Below are 24,015 nucleotides of genomic sequence, written 5' to 3'. Positions count from 1 at the left end.
AAAAATGTTGAGCAAGAAGCATTTTGTAATGTATGATGGTATGAAATACTCTATTAATGTAATTTCTTCCTTTCATCTTTCTTAGAGCAGTAAAGAGCAACATACTTGGAGTTAGTTAAACAATCAGAACACACCTAGATTCAGCAAAATAACAGGTAGTAGACAACAACAGTTGGTAAGAATTAAATGTATTCTCAAACTGTTGATCAGATATTGCTTTATTCCATCATCTTTTAAGAAAATTATCCCTTTGTTACAACTTTTACAATTGTAATGCGATGTTTTGTGTACATTTTGTCCCACATTTGAAATATCTGCCATTTCCCATGTGTAGACTTTGCTACATTGATTGATAATATCTTCATGAACACCTTCCCACACTCCCCAGGTTCAGTGCTTATCATTTCCACTTTCTGTAAAATTGTGTCTTCTACTTTAAACTTCATTTCTTACAAGAAAAATAACCTTATTCCAAACTAGGGTTTTTTTTTCTCTTTCACTGAAAATGAGCTGCTTCCTCTGTGATATATCACTAACTCTTCAATCATTCTCTCTCTCTCTCTCTCTCTCTCTATCTCTGTCTCTGTCTCTGTCTCTGTCTGTCTGTCTGTCTGTCTGTCTGTCTCTCTCTCTCTCTCTCTCTCTCTCTTTCTCTCTCTCCCCATCTCCCTCCTTTTGGGACTATGTTTAGATATTACTTTTTTGACCAACCTTTAATTACCTGTCCTAATATATGTTTACGTAACTCAGTTTTTAAATTTAGTTTGATAACATTTTAATGAAATATCTTGGGACACTTTTCCACATTAAAAGTGCTAAATGAATATAAGTAGTAGCTGCTGCTTCCATTTCTCCTTCCTGTCTGAACACAAGAAGGCACAACGTTCATTTATCTCCTCCTATATTGCAGTACAGAGGGTCCAGGTTGAGAAACTAAGGAGAGAGGAGAGCATGCTGAGGTAGATGGGGGAAGGCTGTGTATGTACTTGGGAAGGGGATCTTTCAAAGGGCTGAGGAGACTAGTAAAGGAAATGCCTCTCAACCGTCCATAACTGACCCACACAGGGTGCTCACTTTACGTAGATGTCTCTTATCACAGGTTAAGTGACTGCAGCAGTGGATGATGTTCTTATGTGGTCATTAATTGTCCACCCATGGTTGTTCCTCATCTTACTGGTGGGAAAGTTACCCGCTGCCCACTGTCCTCCCACCACCCCACCCTCCGCTTCCACCGATCTACCCCCCTCCCCACTTTAGTATAATTGCAGTGGAGGCATGGGCTGAATGATATGTAGTTGGCAAACCATCCGTTAGATTTTATATGCCAACGTACCTTCACAAACCTCTAATAGAAGAGTGTATAATCCAGGCCATAGAACTGCTCAGAGCTGAAAATGTGTTGCTGGAAAAGCGCAGCAGGTCAGGCAGCATTCAACCACAAGGGATGAAATTAGATTTCTCCAGTTTCCTCATTTCCCCTCCCCCAACCTTGTCTCAGTCAAATCCCTCAAACTCAGCACCGCCTTCCAAACCTGCAATCTTCTTCCTGACCTCTCCACCCCATCCCCACTCCGGCCTATCACCCTCACCTTGACCTCCTTCCACCTATCACATTTCCAACGCCCCTCCCCCAAGTCCCTCCTCCCCACTTTTATCTTAGCCTGCTGGACACACTTTCCTCATTCCTGAAGAAGGCTCATGCCCGAAACGTCGACTCTCCTGCTCCTTGGTTGCTGCCTGACCTGCTGCGCTTTTCCAGCAACACATTTTCAGCTCTGATCTCCAGCATCTGCGGTCCTCACTTTCTCATAGAATTGCTCAGCACAGGAAGCTATTTGGTTCATTGGACCTGTACTAACCATCTAAAAGAGCTAACAAAAGTCTCAATATCCTGCTCTTTCCCTTAACTCTGAGATTTAATTGCTTTTCAAGTATATTTAAAATTGCATCTAAAAGTTTGTTAGAGACTTTTCTTTGCGCCATCCTTTCAGGTTATGTATTCCAGACTATATCAATTCAGGAACAAATGACTCCTTTGGTATTTCAGAGCTTGCATATCACTGGAGAAAAAGACATGCTGCCAAAGTTTTTAATTTTTTACACATCAGGACAAATGCAAAAATATCAAATTACTAAGGAAATAACTGCATGAGGAGATGATGCTGAATAGTTGACTCTGATTGGTCAAGACATTGGCATGGAGAATGCGCCAGAGAACAGTCACTCCAGATTTTAAACAAAAAAAAATCTGATCGGTTGAGACACTGACATCAACAGTGAATAGTTTTTTTTCAAGTTGTGATTTAGTTGAAAAGCCACAATGACATGATATGGCGTTTTTGTTTGCAAAGGATAAGGGCCCTGCAAATTAATATGCTGAAAATGTGTTGCTGGTTAAAGCGCAGCAGGTCAGGCAGCATCCAAGGAACAGGAAATTCGACGTTTCGGGCAAAAGCCCTTCATCAGGATTAATATACCAAGCTTCTAGTAGAACTCATTCAGTCAGATTGTGAGCCAAAATGGCCATTTAAATTGCTTATTAATGTAATTCTTCTCATTCATACTTACTCAGGAAGCGCTGTCCAGTCACAGAATCACTTTGACCATTTGGCACTACCTCTAGTTTTGTAATCATGCACTGGTTCAATACAGTCCATTAATCACAATGGGTGATAAGCTGAAACTTTCTTCTGAAGAGCATTGTGGTTTTATTGACTCAACATGGACTGCAGTGGTTCAAAAAGTCAGCTCACCACACCTTTGCAAACGTAATTAGGGATCATCAATAAATGCTGGCTTTGCCAGCAGCAACAAGATGACATTAAAAAAACTCCCAACCAGAAAACAATTTGTCACCATTACTCGATATTTTCTGTCTTTTAGACAAATTAATAAGCAGGCCGCTGTCATTTCCTTATGGAATTGAATTTACTAACAAATCTTTTGTTTATACATATTTATGACAAATTGCTTTTTAAAATTTCTTGAGAGAAGTAAGGTTTATGTGAAATACCACTTTCTTTCTCCCTTTTACATTTCATTCAGATAGTTTTCTTACATTCTTACTATGATTACACAGACTTTTCAAATGCTTCATTACAGACCAACCTGACGAGTTATTGAGAAAACCAACACAAATGGCACAGCAGATGACAATGACCTGTGTTATAAACAAGAACTGAGATCACTCCTGAATAGAAATAAATATGAAATATTATAATTATCTGATCATTCCCAGTGATACAACCAAAATAATTACTCTGGTTTAGAATACTTTTAAAAAAGCTCTTCTGAGATTGTGGAAATAATTAGTTGCAATGCATTGTAATTTCACTATCCTAGCAACAAAAAAGAACAAATCATTCAAATTGCTAGTTATCAACCAGACAGCAAGGGATCTGTATATTCTTTCCTGTAACTATTTTCCCCTGCCTCTGTGTCAAAGTCGATGAACTACATTGAAGATTTATGGTTTTAATACCACCCACATTGGGAGACACAGAAGCTTCTCAAGTTTTGATTTATTTTTTTGAAGTCTGTCTCTTAAATACTGATAAATAGGTCTTTACTGAAGCAATTGAGTTCTCATTAGGATGTGTTCCACAGACACCAGTAGCTCACTGGCATCTCATCTGAGTGATCATTATTCACTGACTGTGTATTAATTATTCATCCAGGACTTGAAATGTGTGCAAGTCCAACTCTGTTCTCAGCTCAACCTGTTTAAATATGGTCACTTCATAGCATGGCATTGGTCAATGGATAGTGCTTAGAAGAAGGCCTCTTTCTGAACCCCTCTTGCTATTTTCCACCCAGTCTCCAACAACATTGGACACAAAGTCTAATTAATGCTGCGTAGGGCATTAAGTTGAACACTGTCCTGGCTGTTGTGGATCATTCACGCTGAGCACCAAAGCCTCAAAAGATGACCTGCAAATTCAAATGTTAGCTGCCAACACATGGATAAAGAATACTAACATCTATCCAATAAAACTGGTCAGCTGATAAACCTCATCTGCAGAGACCTATAGCTTATAAAAAGAGATTAATTTTCCAGTAACTAAGTGAAGTAGTCATTTCGCAAAATTGTGTGTTTTTTTTACTGTAATAAGCAAACTGATATCAACATTAAGTAAGCATTACTTTGTAAGAAGGCAAAAGTGAGGACTGCAGATGCTGGAAACCAGAGTTTAGATCAGAGTGGTTCTGGAAATGCACAGCAGGTCAGGCAGCATCCGAGGAGTAGGAAAATCGAAGGGCCCTTACTTCGTAAGAAGTACATTAAACTCCAGAAAATACATTCCTTATCACCTTCTTAATTCTTTATCTTACAATGTTTTCATTTTATCGATTAGACTAGTTAGGAAAGAATACTGAGTATTCAAAGATTTTTGAATAAAGTCTGAATTATTAAATATTAAGGAACTACATACAGTTTTACAAAAGCATGACTAACCCTTGATAAAGCCTTAATGCTTCTTGCTGTGACTCTCTCTTTCATGTTATCTCTTACATTTTCACAGTGGGAGGTATTTCTTACACTGTTGTCATGACCACAGCTCATAAGTCTAGATCATGTACAGACATATTAAGTGCTTAAATTCCCATATGTGTCATGTTCTTTAAAAAAAGAGGACTAATAAAGCCAAAATGACTGTGGTTGGCAAGGGCTGTCTCCAAAGGAATTCTAGAATGTCACACCTGTAGGTGTCAAAGATGCTTGAAAGGGAGAACTAAACTCTATTCTCCTGTGGGTATCTTAGGCTATGGACATGATAGTTAAAAGGGGAAACAGCAGTGTGAACAAGAGACATGTCTGCATGTTTCCCTTTAAAGAATACATAGAGACAGGGATTAAAAGCAAGCTTTGATGCTGGTTTCTGTGTGTTAGTGGCCTGAAATCCTAGTGTGATATGAAGATCACAGCTTCATGAAGAGCTATTAAACACTCTAGTGCCACAGTTAATGAAAGGGAAAAGGCTTTCTCAATCTGAGTGCCGCAATCCAATCAAAAGGAACCATGACAAAGGAACTTCAATCAACCTCCAAAGACAATAATCTTAAAATTGCCTGTTCAAAGTCAAAGCATTAGCAAACGCGACACTAGCAGTAACGTTCTCACTACATGCTCAACTACCTAGTCTTTACTCAAAACATCAGAGATCCATCCATGTATTTTTTAATACTTTTTCGGCTCACATTTTGTCTCTAATTTGAGTGTATGTGCATTGCAATATCTTTCCTCTTATTTACTACGTACTAAACTCTCTTGTTATCTCAAGGGAGTCAGATTAAATGCACTTCTTTTAAATACATAAATTTATTCAGTCTGCAAGAAAGGTATCTGTAAAGGAGGGGAAAGTTAAACTTGTTGTAACAAATTGAGGGGACAGGTGAATAAAACCCAGAATTGGTGCAGAACATCACAAAGCCTATCATGTCTGCACTGGTTCTATTATTAATGCAAATTGCCTTTCCCTCATCTCCCTGCACATCATTACTATTCCAAATAAACTATCCAATGCTTTCTTGAATGTCTCAATTAAACTTGTCTCCACCACACTTTTCCATCGTGCATGCCATACTCTAACTTTTCTCAGTGGAAAAAATTACTTCTCACATCACCCTTGGTTCATTTGCACTTCATCTCAATCTATGCTCACTCATTGTTTTTTTCCATTATGTGGAATGAGCTTCACCCTATCTACTCTGTATTCAGTCCAGTCATCATTTTGAAAACTTCAGTATCAGGTCTCCTCTCAGGCTTCTTCGTTCCAGGGGAAAACCAGTCTCAACTTATCCGTTTAGCTTGTGTTTCTCAGACCTGGAACCATTCTAGTAAAAACAAATACCAATATGGCACCAGAATAGCAGTGCAGCATGAGTGCTCCTGCCCTGAGCTCACCTGCTCTGTTTGCTTTTAAATTTTCTTTCTACTTTTGCTGTTTTCTTTTCTCACTTTAATCTACTTTAATCTGCATCTAATAGAGGACAGCAGCGAAATTTCACTGAGGGGCATTCTGGGAGAAGTTGGGTCTGTCACCACTGCAGATTAGCAGAGTGAGGAAGAACTCCTCTTTCTACTGGAGATAAGCAGGGGGAACACCATCCAATACAGGACAGCAGAGAGATTTCACTGAGGAGCAATCTGGGAGAAGTTGAGTTTCATTCGCCCTTCACAGAGGAGCTGGATTGTGATAATCCATTTGAACAATGCCCACGTGCTAGCAGCAGATGTTCTGATCTTTCTGGGAAGATACATGCAGCTTGAAGGAAACAGCACCGATGTCATGGACGCCTTTGATATCTGGACCATTAGGTAGCAGGTCAAAGTGACCCTGAAGGTGGATGCCAGAGGGAACATCCTCCATCCACCCTCCAGCTTTGTGATTGCGAGTCAGCTTCAAGTGTACTGAACCTGTGACTTATCAAAGCAGACCTCCTGTTTCTGTAAGAGTGCAGGATACCACACCTACAGGAGATGGCCAAGCTAATAGTCCAATGGGCTTTCGATTTGGTCAGGAGGAAATGATAGCTGTTCCTTCCACCTGAGTATTCTGCCGCGAAGAGACAATTTCACTATCTCTGAGGTTAACGAGATGATGGGCTGATGCCTCCTCATAGCAGACATTACATACAGAAACGGATCCTTGAGATTAATTAAGGTGTACGCCCTGGTGATGATGAGTGAGTGACTGGCCTTCCTGCAGCAGCTTCCACTGCTGCTGGTGACATCCAGGCTGGCTATTCTGCCAGGAGATTTCAATGCATCATTGATGCAGGTGCACAAACCGGAAGGGCTGACAACAAACTGGACTCCACATCTAGATTCCTGTTGAAAATAGTTAAAGCTGCACAATGTCTTCAGCTCCCCTACAGATGGACTGCAGCATAGATACACCTGGTCACGGAAAGACAGTGCATCCACTCAAGGATAGATTTCATGTTTGCGTCCTGCACATTCTCTGTCAGATCCACCGACATCAAGCTGGCGTTCTTCTCTGACTACTGCCTCCTGCTGGCCAGTTGTCAGGTATAGGACAACCAGTGGGCTGGCAAGGGAACATGGAAGCTGAATATGAAATTGTTGACCCCAGAAAACATCGAGGAACTCATAAGGGATTACACAGATTGGAGAACTATGAAGCTTCTCTTTGAGCATGGCCACCTTTGTGTGCGGCTGCATCAAACTGTGCTTACACCCTCGGTATGCAAACACCAAGTGCCGCTATGCACTGAGGTTCTACCTGTCCCTGGTGTTGTGAAGGATGGGGCTGGCCTTGCAGCCATGAAATGCTTTGAGTAGTTGGACTGTTCCGCATCACCTACTCTGCATCAAAATTTTGCAAAGTAAAGCACCTTTGACCACAGGTCTATCAGGAAATGGTCAGCATCCTCACAGCATCCTCGAGACCCTAAGGGAAAAGAAGAGTGTGGACCCTAAGCAGACTCTCAAACTTATTTGTCAGAATGCCTCATCACCAGAACTCTCCAACAAGCACCAAGATATTGCTTGGCTGGTGGTGAGAAGAGATCCATTATGCATGGCTGGTCAGTCTGCCCTAAACATGTTGGACTTCCAGAACAAGGGGTTTACCCCGGCCAAGTGTTGTAGACTGGCACATTCCAAGTTTGAGAACAATGAATGCTTGGGGTCGCTGCCACCAAGGCACGGTGGGGAAAGACCACTGTCTGAGGTCTTCCTGCTGATGTTAGGTGGGGGTTCATTCAGTTATCGGACCCTGGTAGTTCCTCAAATATAGATAAGTATTAGTATTGTGTCTGTAAGAGAGGTCTTTGGTTTTTTGAATAGAGTCAAAGTTTAAAGTTTTGTTTATTTACTTGATTTTCAATTGAACAGAACCAAACTGTATTTGTGACAATAATTCTGGCAGAAATCGACTCAGTCACCATTACCAGCAGAGTGAGAAAGAACCCCTTCTCACCCCTCGGTGATGAGGGGAGAAAGAGCATCCAATAGAAGATGGCAGAGAGACTTCACTGAGGAGCATTCAAGGAGAAGTTGGTGATGATCTATATATGCAAAGAGCTATTTTAGGAAAAAACTACGCTATTTGGAAAAAAAAAAGCAATTCTGGGAGACGTCAGCTCGATCTGAAATACAGAGTTATACAGCTTGGAAACAGACCCTTTGGTCCAACTCATCTATGTCAACCATGTTCCCAAATTAAACTAGTCCCATCTGCCTGTGTTTTGCCTCTATCCCTCTCAACTGTTCCTTTTCATGTACTTATCTAAATGTTTTTTAAACATTGTAACTGAACCTGCATCCATCACTTCAGCTGGCAGTTCATTCCATTCACTAACCACTCTCTGTGTAAAAATATTGCCCCTCACCTCCTTTTTAAATCTTTCTCCTCACACCTTAAAAATATGACCCCGAGTTTTGAACTCCACCACCTTAGGGAAAAGATCTTTGCCATTCACCTTACCTATACCCTTCATGATTTTATAAATCTCTGTAAGGTCACTTCTCAACTTCCAATACTCCAGCAAAAAAAATCCCAGTCTCTCCAGCCTATTTTGTATCTCAAGCCCTCTATTTCTGGTGACAGGCTACTAATTTTTTTCTGAACCATCTGCAGGTTCATAATTTCCTTCCTATAACAGGGTGATCAGAACTGCACACAGTACTCCAGAAGAGGCCTCACCAATATCTTGTAAAACCTCAACAAGATGCTCCAACTCCTGTTGTCAAAGGTCTGAGCAAAGAAGGCAAGAGTGCTAAACATCTGCTTAACTATTCTTCTTAACCTACCTGTGAATCAAATTTCAAAGAATTAAGTTCCTGAACGCCGAGGTCACTCTCTTCTAGCCAGGGCCCTCCTGTTAATTGTTTAAGTCCTGTCCTTGTTCATTTGTACCAAAATACAATACCTTGCATTTATCCAAATTAAACTTCATATCCCACTCCTCAGCCCACTGACCCAATTGATTAAAAGCTCTTTGTAACCTTAGAAAGTCATCTTCACTGTCATTGTATCACCGATTTTGATGTTATCCACATACTTACTAACCATGCCTCCTATGTGTTCATCTAAATCATTTATATCAATGACAAACAAAAGTGGACCCAGTACTGATCCCTGAGGAACACCGCTGGTCACTCCCCTCCATCCAGAAAATAACCTCCCACCATAACTCTCTATCTCCAACCATAAAGGCAATTTTGTATCCAATTGACAAAGTCACCCTGAATTGTAAGTGATCGAACTTTACTGAGCAGTCTATCATGTGGAACCCTATCAAAGGCTTTACTAATGTCCAAGTAGATAATGTCTACTGCTCAGCCCTCATCAATCCTTGTGGTTACTTTCTCCAAAAACTTAATCAAGTTTGTGAGACATGATTTTCCTTGCACAAAACCATGATGACTATCTAATCATTCCTTGCCTCTCAAAATGCATGCAAATCCTATCGTTCAGAATCAACTCCATCCTTGATATCGGACTTACAGATCTGTAGTTTCAAGGCTTCTCATTACAGCTTTTCTTTAAAAAAGGCACAATGTTAGCTCTCCTCCAGTTTCCTAGCACCTTACCCATAGTTATAGATGATCTAAATATTTCTGCTGTTTACCCTGCGATTACCTCCCTAACTTCCCACAACATCCTGAGATACATTTGATCAGGTACTGGGAACAATAAAAAAAATCAGAAAAAAAAATCCTACTCGGCAAGTATCATCAATCCTTTCAGACACTAAAAAAAGCATCTCAAGGATAATGTTGGGAAATATATCAAGAAGAAATTTCAGAGGATCAAAGACACGACAACTTACACTGGTATCTTACCCATTACGACCCACTATTCCTATTACCATTGCTGTGGATGCCTCTGCCTAAGGTATTGACACAGATTATTAAGAGTGGCAGGAAAGCTACAGAAATCTATGTACTATAGATGGTGAGCATTATCTGCAATAGAAACTCTATATGTCATTATTGAAAAGGAACCAATTTTAATTATGTGGCCCTGTGAGAGATGTTTGAATTATACACTGAGTCTCATGATCCTTACAGAGTTTGATCATAAACTGTTTCCCTCACTGATAGATTAAAAAAAATTGGCAAAAGTTCCTCCAGGCACACATTTCTTCAGTCTTCATCTCATGAACTTTCCATGCAAGATCAAGTATAAGCAAGGGAAATTACTGATGCAAGCAGATTCTGCTCCAGAGTAACTGTTGACAACCTTCTACCAGGAGATAAAGAACTTGATGGTGAACTCAATTCATGTGCTCAGGCAACAAGAATTTTGTGACCAACAATACAAATAAAAAAAAATGCCTCACCATATGTTGACATTTTAAAGAAGACTGGTCAGAAAAGAAACCATATGGCTTAATTGTGAAAACCTATTACAAATGCAGACAACATTTTGCAAGTATTGATGACTTAAAATGCCAGATTTCAACCCTTCCATCAGTATGAATTAATATCTTTGGCAAAATACATGAGGGATACCTGGGTTTGACCAAATGTAGAGTTCAACCTTCAAAATGGTGACTAAGAATTACTAAATAGATACAAGATGTCAGAATTGATTGCTAGATAAGTGTCATACATAGTCAAGAATGAAGAGAACCATTCATTCCTATTGCCTTTCTGACCAGACCGTGGGAACAGCAAAGAATGTTTGTGTTTGAATGGTGTTGTTACTCAATAGTATTGGACAATTTCTGCTGATGGATTGAAAGAAAACAATTATTCACTACTACTATTGAAGCAGTTGGCACTAAATATGGAATATTTGCCATTCGTGGATTCCCAGATGTGGTTACATCTGATAACAGACCACAACTTATTAGTGAGACGGTTAAGAAATGTGCAATCAGTTTAGCATCACTAGTTCACAGCAAAATCCTCAGTTGAATAGGAAACTGAACATTGAGTCCAACAGTGAAGAGCCTTTTAAAGAAGGATACAGACTCTTTCACCTTGTCTACTAGTTTACCATACAACTGGACTCCAATGAGTCTTCTTACTGTCATAAGTATTAATGGAAAGAAAACTAAAACATCTGAAGCAATTGACTCAACAAGTGAGTCCCATGGTTTTAAAAAAAATTGTCAGGAAGAAGGTTACAACACAGGGTAATCACTTCTGCTAATTTAAACTAACCACACAGCAAAGTTCATCTCATGCCATAATCTGTTAAAGTTCGAGATGGAAAGAACTATCCCAGAGGTAATTTTAACAATTTTATTCTTTAAGTCCAATAGACAATATTAAAACTAACAACGATTTACCACTCCTATCTCTTAAACCTATCTTTTACCACCCACTCTACAATACTAGTCTGATAAAAATCCCAACTAAGATATACAAAAAAAAACACATTTTAAAACCAGTCAGCTTTGCCGATTCTCATTTGCAGATTTTCCTCTGTGTATTCTCTCCAGGTTGGCCTCAAAGTTGTGCTGCACAGAATCCCCACAGATAGACACATTTCAAAGAGCTCTTCAGCTAGCAGTCTACATTTTTTTGTCTTTGGTCGTTCTCCCCCTAACTGTTCAAAATGTCTGGTTTTATCACCAAAAACATGGGGTGTTTCATTGGTTTTAATACAATCAAAGTACTAAATTCAAATTTGACTGGATTTTAGCATCTTGGAGCATAATTTAAGCTGATTGGCCAAATTTGAATTTGTTTTTGTACCATGGCAACCCATCTGCTGCTATTTGTTTCGACCAAGTGTTATATTGTTACCTTGTTATGGAATCTCTGTGCTTTGTCAGTCCTTGCTAGCTTTTCAACAGTCTTAAAAGCACAGTACACCTCTACTCATTGAAAACAAGAGCAAAAGCTACTTGTACTGCAAGCAACTTAAAACAGACATTTTATTTCCAAATCCTTGGAACAGTCCAAATGGTGTGGATCAAGCATTTCAACAAGGACAGTGTGATCATGCAACATACACCAAAACAACAACTGTATTACCTCATTGACTTATCAGAAGGAATGGTATGTCAGAATCACAGGTATCCTGTCTCATTACAGAAGAATGACCCATCACTACTGCAACAAGATGAACTCAAATATCAAGAGACAGTATAGTCACAATTATATCCAAAATGGAATCAGCAGCTAAATTGTTTAAGTGACTTTTTTTCATTGTTACTTGCATTTAGCTAATATGACAATATGAATGTACTCTTCAGTTCAGACCAATGTCTTGAAAAACATACAACATAGAACAATACAGCACAGAACAAGCCCTTCAGCCCTCAATGTTGCACCGACCCGTGAGTTAATCTAAGCCCAACCCCTGACACTATCCCATCATCATCCATTTGCTTAACCAAGGACTGTTTAAATGCCCCTAATGTGGCTGAGTTAGCTACCTTGGCAGGCAGGACATTCCATGCCTTACCACTCTCTGAGTAAAGAACCTGCTTATGACATCTGTCTTAAATCTATCATCCCTCAATTTGCAGTTATGCCCCCTCATGTAAGTTGACGTCATCATCCTAGGAAAAAAGACTCTCATTGTCCACCCTATCTAATCCTCTGATCATCTTGTATGTCACTATCAAATCCCCTCTTAACCTCCTTCTCTCCAATGAGAACAGACCCAAGTCCTCAGTCTTTCCTCATAAGACCTTCCCTCCAGGCCAGGCAACATCCTGGTAAATCTCCTCTGCACCTTTTCCAATGCTTCTACATTGGTCCTGTAATGGGGCAACCAGAACTGTACACAATATTCCAAATGTAGCCACACTAACATTTTGTACAGGTGCAGCATGACAGCATGACTCTGGAACTCAATCCCTCTACCAATAAAACCTAACAAACTGTATGTCTTCTTAATAGTATTATCAGCCTGGGTGGCAACTTTCAGGGATCTATGTACATGGACACCAAGATCCCTCGGCACATCCACATTACCAACAATCTTCCCATTAACCCAGTATTTTGCCTTCCTGTTATTATTCCCAAATTGAATCACCTCAAACTTATCTGCATTGAACTCCACTTGCCACCTCCCAGTCCAGTACTGCAGTTTAACCAAGTCCACCTGCAACCTGCAACATTCTTCCACACTGTTCACGAATCCACCAACTTTAGCATCATCTGCAAATTTACTAATCCATCTAGCTATGCCTGCGCCTAAGTCATTGCTAAACAAATGATAAGTAACAGTAGTCCCAAAAACAGTAGTCCTTGTGGCACACCACTAATAACTGGACTCCAGGCTGAATACTTTCCACCAGCCATCACTCGCTACCTTCTAATCCAAACTGCTAAATCACCCTCAATCCTATGTCTCTGCATTTTCTCCAACAGCCTACCATGTGGAACCTTATCAATGGCTTTACTGAAGTTCATGTACACCATGTCAACTGCCCTACCCTCATCTACATGCTTGGTCACCTTCTCAAAAAACTCAATGAGGTTTGTGAGCTACGTCCTGCCCTTGAAGAAACCAGGTTAACTATCTCCAAGCAAATTGTTGCTTGCTGGATGATTATAAATCCTATCTCTTATACTCCTTTCCAAAACTTTTCCTATAACAGACGTAAGGCTCACTGGTCTATAATTTTCCTGAGTCAAATCTACTGCCCTTCTTTAACAAGGACACAACATTTGCAATTCTCCAGTCCTCTGGTACTAAATCTGCAGACAATGATGACTCAAAGATTAAGGCCAAAGACTCCACCATCTCCTCCCGAACTTCCCAGCGAATCCTTGGATAAACCCTATCTAACCCAGGGGACTTATCAACTTTCACAACTTCTAGAATTGATAACATCTCTTCCTTACTAACCTCAATCGTTTCTAGTCTAATAGCCTGTACTCTGTGTTCTCCTCTACAATATTCTCCTTTTCCTGAGTGAAAACAGATTAGAAATATTCATTTAGCACTTCTCCAATCTCCACAGAGTCCACACACAGCTTCCCACTTCTGTTTTTGACTGGCCCTATTTCTACCCTAGTCATCCTTTTATTTCTCACGTACTTCTGGAAAGCATTCAGATTCTCCTTTATTTTGTCTGCTAAATACTGTTCATGTCCCCTGCTTGCTCTTCTTAACTCTCTCTTTAAGTCCTTCCTAGTGAAGCTGTAACTCTCTATCACCTCATCTGAACCATCTCATCTCAACATCACATAAACCTTCTTCTTCCATTTAACAAAAGATACAATTTCTTTAGTAAACCACGGTTTGCTTACCTTATCACTTCCTCCCTGCCTGACAGGGACATACCTATCATGGACATGCAATATCTGTTCCTTAAACGAGCTCCACATTTCAATTGTCCCCCTCCCCTGCATTTTGCTACCCCATTCTATGCCTCCTAGATCTTGCCTAATCGCATTGTAATTGTCCTTCGCCTACAAGAGACAATCATGTATCTTGGATGTAATGTAACTGGCTTTTAAATAATATATTTTTCTAAAAAAAAACTATTTACTATTAATCAATGTTGAGTATTTCTACTGATAAAAACACTTGTGATTCTCATTGCCATGGTGATGGCTAGGGTTAGTTAATTCTGAAGAAAAGTCACTGGACTCAAAATATTAACTCTGCTTTCTCTCCAAAGGTGCTGCTAGATCTATTGATTTTCTTCAGCAATTTCTGGTTTACTTTCAGATAGTGGTTTACCTTGTTCTCTTAAAATAATCTGAATATCACTACACTTCTGTCAGGATCCAGGAGAGTGAGCGAAGGGACAAGCATTTTGGTTCATCTTGCAGCAATGCAGATCAAAACTTGCATTCAGATGATAAATGCAAAATTTAGCATGACTTAAGGCAAGACTGGAGGATTTGCTTAGCATTAGCAAAAGGGTGAGGATTTAAGAAAACTGGCATCCTGGAAGATAGTGCCAAAGTGAAGAATTTCCAGACTAGGAAATGAAATGATGGCAAATAATCACTCAAGCTAAGAATGATTTAATGGACTAATTAAATGTTCTCATGAAAGACTATATAACATATATCTGGTAGTGGATGTCTTGTGTTATAAATTCTATGCTGCAGCTTAAAGTACAAGTTGCTTTTGAAATTAGTGCTTACTAATTAGTGCTTTTGATGTGTTCACTCAAGACAATATTTAAAAATGTGAAGTGCACCTGCATCATCCATTCAGCTATTAACCAAAGATTTAAATTTCTTTTCAAGTAATTATTGGTCCCTATGTGGATCATAATAAAGTTAATATAAAATTTAAGAACAAACTACTGTAGATGCTGGTATCTGTGCTGAAAACAGCAAATGCTGGGAATCACAACGGGTCAGGCATCATCCAAGGAAAGACAGCAAGTTAACATTTCGAGTCTAGGTGACTCTTCAGCAGAGCTCTTCACAAGCATTTTCTGTTTTTAGTCCATATAATATTTTCTGTCCACTGTTTTAGTGTAAGTGTTAATCAAGTTCAAGGGAAATAGTGGACGAAGGAATGGCACACTTAAAATTTGTCTGCAAATTTAAGCAAAAATAATTTTGCTATTTTATTTGTAATACAGAAAAATGCTGTGAAAAATGATGAGGAAGATGAAGGCCAACACTAAGAATGTCAACCAGTGAAAAACATAGTTCAGTCCTTAACAAAGGGTCATCTATGAAGAGAGTTGATGGTGTAGTGATGGTCTTTATCATTCCTTTGAATGACTGTCTTTATCATCTCAGATTACTTAACAGTACAGAAGCCGACATCACTGTTCCTCTAGGAAACCTTGATGTGAGTAAAGTTACATTGAATTCAACATAAATGTTCCATTGCAATTCTTAAATATTGCTTTAATGTAGTTGTGAAGCTTTGAAGATATAGGCCCAAAATTTGAAATGATAGTGTCAGTGAGATTATTGTCATTTACCATTATTAATGGTCAAAACTGACAGAAATTTTCTGGCATCTGTACATATGGAGTGAAGTGTATACATCTCTAGAAGGTACTGTCAGAAATAATCTGGCTCTTTATAAGATGAGCATTACATTTTTCACAAATGGAATAAACACAGAAAACAGTATAGAATATGGTATCAACTAGAACAAATTGCCCACTACTCTCACTGATAAAATAATTATTGTTAAACAGTAGAAGCTATGTTTTTGGTAACACCTTAAGCCACCTGTCCCCCTGAGTGCCTGCCTACCATCTACAAGGGTATGATAGAATGGTCTTTTCGTGTCTTGATAATTGCAGCTCAAATAACAGTCATGAAGCATGACACTATCTTAAACAAAAAACCCATTTGATGGACACCTCATCCACCACCTTCGATAGTCACACCTTTCAGCCTGGACACACACTCACAGATGTGGTGCCCGATACCCAAAGGATTGTAGTGGTCAAAGAAGCCTCTTCACTACTTTCCCTCAGGCAATTAGGAACAGGCAACTATTACTGATCCAACTAGGGACACCCATATCCAGTGAACAAATTTTAGAAAAAAAATTATGCTTACCTTTCTGCAACTTTTGACAGGTTGATCACATCATCATCCTCCAAAATCTTTCCACTGTAATAAAGCTGTCAGAATCTTTACATTCCATTCTTATCCATCAATTCATACCCAGACACTCACTTGCAATCGATTTTCTTGTTAGTTTCTTGCCATTACCTCTGGTGCATTCCAAGCATCCACCTTTAGCCTCCTTTTTTCTTGCATGCCTGATCCCCTCAGTGACATCTTCTAAACGACCAGCATTTGAATTCACATGGTTCTGATAATACTGCAATCTACCTCACCAGAATCTGTCTTCAATTCCCTACCATCATCAACTTATCAGATAGCTGGCCAAGAGGAGCAGAAATTTCATTCAATTAAATGTTGGGAAGACAGAAGCCATGGTTCTAGATCTGACAGTCAACAATGGAGCAGGAGCCTACTTTGCAACGTGGAACCTGCAACGTGATGCGGAGAACTTTCCTGATGATACTCGGGCAGACTCTGACTTTGGTGTGGATCCTTCAGTGAGTTAAGTTTGGGCGGCACGGAGGCTCAGTGGGTTAGCACTGCAGCCTCACAGCGCTAGAGGAATCGGGTTCAATTCTACCCTTGGGTGACTGTCTGTGTAAAGTTTGCATGTTCTCCCCATGTGTGGATGGGTTTTCTCCAGGTGCTCCAGTTTCCTCCCATGTGCACATTAAATGGATTGACCTTGCTAAATTCCACATTGTGTCCAGGAATGTGTAAGCTAGACCAATTAGCCATGGGAAATGTAGGGTTACAGGGTAGAAGTGTGTGTCTGGGTGGGATATTCTTTGGATGTGGACTTGATAGGCTGAATGGACTGTTTCCACAATGTAGAGATTCTATTCTATGACGTCAGTGGGCTCAATGGTGTGATGCAATTGCAGCCAAACATTGTCTTCTTTTACCTCACAAACTGAGAACACCCACCCACAAAGTCTGCTGTCAGTTCATTGACAGTTACTATTTCAATAGCATTTCTATAATTTTTATCATGGGTCCTGGACTCTGCCATTAATTCCCACAAGACTCACCACTGCTAGCATCCCTCTAGATACTGTTTGCCCAACATCACAGCATTGTTCACATTCTTCCCAACAATACTCAACACCTCAATATTGCCAGCACCTAATATTGCTCATCCCCAATATTGAAACATAGAATATAGGAGAAGGAGTAGGCTTTTCAGCCATTAAGTTTGCTCCACCCTTCAATCTGATCATGGCCAGAAAATACCAACACCCAACACTGCTCATGTCCTTATGCTGTCTCTCCTTGACACTGTTTCTCTCCCAACCCCCTGACACTACTCCCCTCGACACTGCCAATCCAAGACATCCATGGCACTGCCTATTCCTTGACACTGCACACCCACTGACACTGCAGAGATTCATGCAACACCTGAAGAAATCAGAGGAAATGTAGCTGGCCACCTGCAACCCTGCTCATCATAACACTGTTCCCTTGGTACTGAGAATCCCTGATACTGACCTTCCCCAATACTGACCACTTCCTGTCATTACTCACCCCTGCAACACCACTCTTTGGTGATACTGTTGCTGCTATGATACTGAAATCCCTGACCCTGCCTGTCCTGAACTCTGCTCCCCACAACATTGTTCATCAGACCCTGGCACTGTCTGCACCAACACTGCTCCCTCTTCAACCTATCACCCCACCGAGACACATTCCCCTGCCTGCCCTGTTAAGAAAATGTCTCTTTACGTTCACCTGATTGGGACTTGAATGGAGATCATACACACTAAAGCTGTGACACCTGTTCCTTCTATAGGCCTTTCTACTGCCATCTCCTTTTCTGAGCAGTTATAGAAATTATTTGCAAAAGCTGTTTATTCTACTTAGTCTGTGGTTTTAAAGACTGTTGACTACACGCTACTATCTTTTTAAAAAATTTTCTTTCCAATTAATTCAGTGCAGGAATGTGAGCATTGCTGGGTTTCCCCAGGGTTTATTGGCATCTTTAGTTGACCTAAAAGAGGTGGTGGTGAGCTGCCCCTTTGAACATTATTAAAAATCACACAACACCAGGCTATAGTTCACATTTCATTTGGAAGCACTAGCGTTCGACCGCTGCTCCTTCATCAGGGAGCTGCGCTCCGAAAGCTGGTGCTTCCAAATAAACCTGTTGGACTATAACCTGATGATGTGTGATTTTAACTTTGTTCACCCAGTCCAACACGGGCTCCTCCACATCTTTTGAACTGCAATAGCCCAAATGATGCCAAGTATACCCACAGTGCCATTGGGGAGGAAGTTCCAGGATGCTAACCTAACAACACCTAAGGAATGGTGATATTGATCCAAGTCAGGATGGTGTGTTACATGGAGGGCAACTTTGGTTTTGTTAAACCATGTCAATGTCTTTAAAATTCCATAAAAGGTTCTAACTTGTGTTTTATTTAATGTGCTTAAAAATTCCTAAATCATGTTACCTCACGCATCTACCTTTCAGTTAGAAACCTTCATTAACAGAAGTGTCCTGGTGCCGTGGGGACATGGTTTGTATCATCAGGCATTTGCAGTTCTTCTATCAGCAAACTCTGGCACAGCCAGCAATTAATTATCTCTCTTTCAAACCACACCAGAGCAAATGCTTCTGTGTGTTCATCGACAGACGACAACTGCAAAATCCAGCTCCATATCTCTTGATGTTGTCCAATGGCATATTTTATTATGTAATCTTACATAAACTGGAAACAGGAGTAGGACCTGTGTCCCAACAAGATTGTGTCCATCAAGATGCTCCAGTAAATCTCCAGGCTTTGATTCCAATGGTGATGCAAAGAAACTTAAGCAGTTGCTATTGAGACTTGTGTGTAAATGGCCAAACCCACATTAAAGATCAGGGCATTTAAAACATTGGTTTGTTACACTGCGGAAATGGGACAGAGAGTGAGACATATTCAGTTGCACTTACAGAGAGCAAGCATGAGCATGATGGGCCAAATAGTCCACTTCTGTCCTGTAACCATTTATTGATTCGATACACAGTCTCGTGGTAGGCTATTTTGTTCGAATTCCAAGCACAGTGTACAGTGTCTATTTCTATGCAAGTCAGGCCCAGAGCAAATTATTATGATATCAGAATAGATATTTACTGGCTAGCAGGTATCTATGCTTCATCTTTATCATCTTTCAATGGAACTAAGTAAGAAACCAGGGTTATTCAGCTTTCTATCCCCACATTGCGAATCCTCCAGTTCTGATCCATTAGTTTTGATGTATCAAAGTCTATAACAGTATTAAATGCACAGCATATGAACCAAGGGCTATTAATCAAAGTCAAAAAGATGAAAAAATCAAAGTGCCATTGATAGTCACCTTATTTCCTGTTTCAAACCTATTAATTGCATACGAAAACAGAATTGCTGTGAATATTTATTTCTCTTACCTGCTGATTTTTAAATTTCCTTTAATCTCCATGCATAAATATTGTTTACTTTGCAGGCAGGGTTGATGAGGTATGAAATTTTATTGTTTCATTTAGTGAAAAGGATCACAGTTGAACATCAACATTATTTCAGTGCTGAGGTTAAAAGAATCCACAAAGGCCCAGCAAGTTTGTCTTTTTTTTTAAAAAGGCTTTCAATATTTTTACTACATTTGGGGGAAAATCTTTGACAAGGTGGATATTGACGGAGATTTGAGTAGGAGACCGTGAATTTAGAATTGTCACGTTAGGCTGAATTCTGCCAGAAATCAGCTAAGTGTCAATATTGATGAGTTTAATCAAGAGTTTTTCTCCATGATCCCTCGTGGTTTTCTCATACTTTTCTCTACAACTCACATCAATTAGCGATGCACCACACCTTTATGGATCACTACTTGTGCTACCTCCCCTTTCACCAGTGGTAGAAGTTCTCACCATTCCCAGGACATCTTGTCATTTCCAGTGCTGGTGCTATTGTAAAACCTAGCTGTACCCCAGATCAATCACTACCAGTCATAAATAGCCCTTCATAATACATGTAGTGAAGGGAAAATCAAAAAGAAACACTTCCAGTCCAGGGATGTGCAGGCTAGGTGGGTTAGCCTTGCTTAATGCAAAATTATAGGTATAGGGTGCGGGGGTGGTACTGGGTAGAATGGTCTTTGGAGGGTCGATGTAGACTCAAAGGCCTAAATGGCCTCTTGCACCACTGTAGGGATTCTACGATTCTATGATTCTATGACATCTGAGTGTCCATAGTTGAAATGGGACTTCATTGCACTTGCAAGTGTACATTTGTAAATGTTTTGCAATTTAAGAACTAAGCTACACAAATTACTTGTCCTTCGCATCATCCCATCTTTTAACTCTGTCTAAGGGAATGCTAAAAATCACACAACACCAGGTCATAGTCCAACATGTTTATTTGGAAGCAATAGCTTTTGAGGTGCTGCCTCTTTATCAGGTGGTTGTGTAACATGACCATACGACACAGAATATATAACAAAAGGGTTACAGTATCATGCTGTAATGAGATGTTAAACAACTTTAGTTAAAAATCACACAACACTGGGTTATAGTCCTTAAATAAATTTAGATTAAGTCTTACATTTTTTAGAATGGGGTATGGTGTTTTAGGTTCTTTAATGTGCAAATCCCAGAATTAAATTCTCAAGGTGGTGGCAGCTTATCTAATAGTAGATCTCATCTCAGACAATACATTAAATGTGTGAAGGTAAAATCTGTACCACTTCATAAAGTGGGGCTTCCAGAAACTTACATGGATTTATGCAGTTTTGAGCAAAATGAATTGTAGTTCTGCAAATATAAATTCACCCCATAAACTTATATGTGTGCGCATGCAGGAGAGACAGAGTGAGTGTGTGTATGTGAGTGTGTGCATGTGAAAGAGTGTGTGTGTGTAAGCTTGGTCAAGTATGTGTATGGGTGTGATGGGGTATAAGCCTATGAGGGGGTGCATGCATAAGTGTGAGTCCGGGATGGGGCGCATGTATGTATGTATGAGAGAGAGCTTGAGTATCAGAGAGGATCTGCTTGAGTGTGCATGTGTGTGCATGTGTGTGGTATAGAGAGAGAGAGAGAGAGAGAGAGAGAGTATGTGTGGTGCAGTGGAGTCACTGGCAGTGTGACATGAATTCAAGGTTCCAGTTGAGACCTTCCTCATGTGTATCCAAATTAGCTATCAGCCTCTGCTCAGCCACTGCATTGTTGCTTGTCCCAAAATTCACCTCGAAGGATGGTCATCCAGAGGTCCAAAGCCGAATGTCCCACTGAAGTGTTCCCTGACTGGGAGGAAATGGTCCTGTCTGGTGTTCGTTGTGTGGTGTCCATTCATCTGTTGTCGGAATGTCAGTCACACCAATGCACCAAGCCTCAGGGCATCCCTGCCTGCAGTATATGATATTGACAATGTTGGCTGAGTCACATGAGTATCTGCCACGTACATGGTGGGTGGTGTCCGCACATGTACTGGGTAACTAGCCTGGCCAGGTGTTAAATTTGGAAGTAGGTGAGCACTTTGGAGACAGCGATCACAATTCTGTCAGGTTTACTTTAGTGATGGAAAGGGATAGGTGTACTCCACCGAGCAAGAGTTACAGCTGGGGGAAGGGAAATTATGATGCAATTAGGAAAGATTTAGGAAGCGTAGAATGGGGAAGGAAACTGCAGGGGATGAGCACATTAAAAATGTGGAGCTTATTCAAGGAAAAGCTCCGGTGTGTCCTAGATAAGTATGTACTTGTCAGGCAGGGAGGAAGATATAGAATGCGTGAACCGTGGTTTACTAAGGAAGTGGAATCACTGGTCAAGAAGAAGAAGAAGAAGGCTTATGTGAGGACAAAACGTGAAAACTCAGTTAGGGCGCTTGAGGGTTACAAGGAAGTCAGAAAAGACCTACAAAGAGAGCTCAGAAGAGCCAGGAGGAGACATGAGAAGTTGTTGGCGGATAGGATCAGGGTTAACCCTAAGGCTTTCCATAGGTATGTCAGGAATAAAAGAATGACGAGAGTTAAATTAGAGCCAATCAAGGATAATAGTGGGAAGTTGTGTGTGGAGTCAGAGGAAATAGGGGAAGAACTAAATAAATAATTTTTGACAGTGTTCATTATAGAAAATGAAAATGTTGGCTAGGAAGATGCAGAGATACTTGCATCTAGACTAGAAGAGATTGACGTTCACAAGGAAGAGGTATTAGAAATACTGCAGAGTGTGAAAATAGACAAGTCCCCTGGGCTGGATGGGATCTATCCTAGGATCCTCTGGGAAGTGAGGGAAGAGATTGCCGAGCCTTTGGCATTGATCTTCAAATCATCATGGTCTACAGGAATAGTGCCTGTGGTTCCCTTGTTCAAAAAGGGTAGTAGAGACAACCCTGGTAATTACAGACCAGTGAGTCTCGCTTCAGTTGTTGGTGAGGTGTTGGAAAAGGTTATAAGAGATAAGATTTATAGCCATCTAGAAAAGAATAATCTGATCAGGGACAGTCAGCATGTTTTTGTGAACGGTAGGTCGTGCCTAACGAATGTTATTGAGTTTTTTTTGACAAAGTGACCAAACAAGTAGATGAGAGTAAACTGGTTGATGTGGTGTATATGGATTTCAGCAAGGCATTTGATAAGGTTCCCCACAGTAGGCTATTATACAAAATGCGGAGGAATGGGATTATGGGAGACATAGCAGTTTGGATCAATAATTGGCTTGCTGAAAGAAAACAGAGGGTTGTAGTTGATGGAACATATTCATTTTGGTGTCCAGTTACTAGTGGCATACTGCAAGAGTCGGTGTTGGGTCCACTGCTGTTCGTCATTTTTATAAATGACCTGGATGAGGGCTTAGAAGGATGGGTTAGTAAATTTGTGGATGACACTAAGGTCTGTGGAGTTGTGGATAGTGATGAAAGATGTGGAACATTGCAGAGAGACATAAATAGGATGCAGAGCTGGGCTGAGATGTGGCAAATGGAGTTTAATGTGGACAAATGTGAGGTGATACACTTTGGACGGAGTAACCAGATTGCAAAGTACTGGGCTAATGGTAGGATTCTTGAGAGTGCAGATGAGCAGACAGATCTCAGTGTCCATGTACACAGATCCCTGAAAGTTGCCACCCAAATTGACAGTGGTGTTAAGAAGGCATACAGTGTTTTGGCCTTTTTTAATAGAGGGATTGAATTCCGGAACCAGGAGGTTATGCTGCAGCTGTACAAAGCTCTGGTATGGCCACAGTTGGAGTATTGTGTACAGTTCTGGTCACCGCATTATAAGAAGGATGTAGAAGCTTTGGAAAGGGTGCAGAGGAGATTCACTAGGATGTTGCCTGGTATGGAAGGAATGTCTTACGAGGAAAGGCTGAGGGCCTTGAGGCTATTCTCATTAGAGAAAAGAAGGATGAAAGGTGACTTAATAGAGACATACAAGATAATCAGAGGGTTAGCTAGGGTGGACAGGGAGAGCCTCTTTCCAAGTATTGGAACAGCAAACACGAGGGGACACAACTTTAAAGTGAGGGGAGATAGGTATAAGACAAATGTCAGAGGTAGTTTCTTTACTCAGAGAATAGTAAGGGTATGGAACGCTTTGCCTTCAGCTGCAGTCGATTC

This window comes from Hemiscyllium ocellatum, chromosome 2 (genome assembly GCF_020745735.1).
Source record: "Hemiscyllium ocellatum isolate sHemOce1 chromosome 2, sHemOce1.pat.X.cur, whole genome shotgun sequence".
NCBI classification, from domain to species: Eukaryota; Metazoa; Chordata; class Chondrichthyes; order Orectolobiformes; family Hemiscylliidae; genus Hemiscyllium; species Hemiscyllium ocellatum.
The sequence above is the reverse complement of the archived record's forward strand: the minus strand, read 5'-3'. Positions refer to the sequence as shown.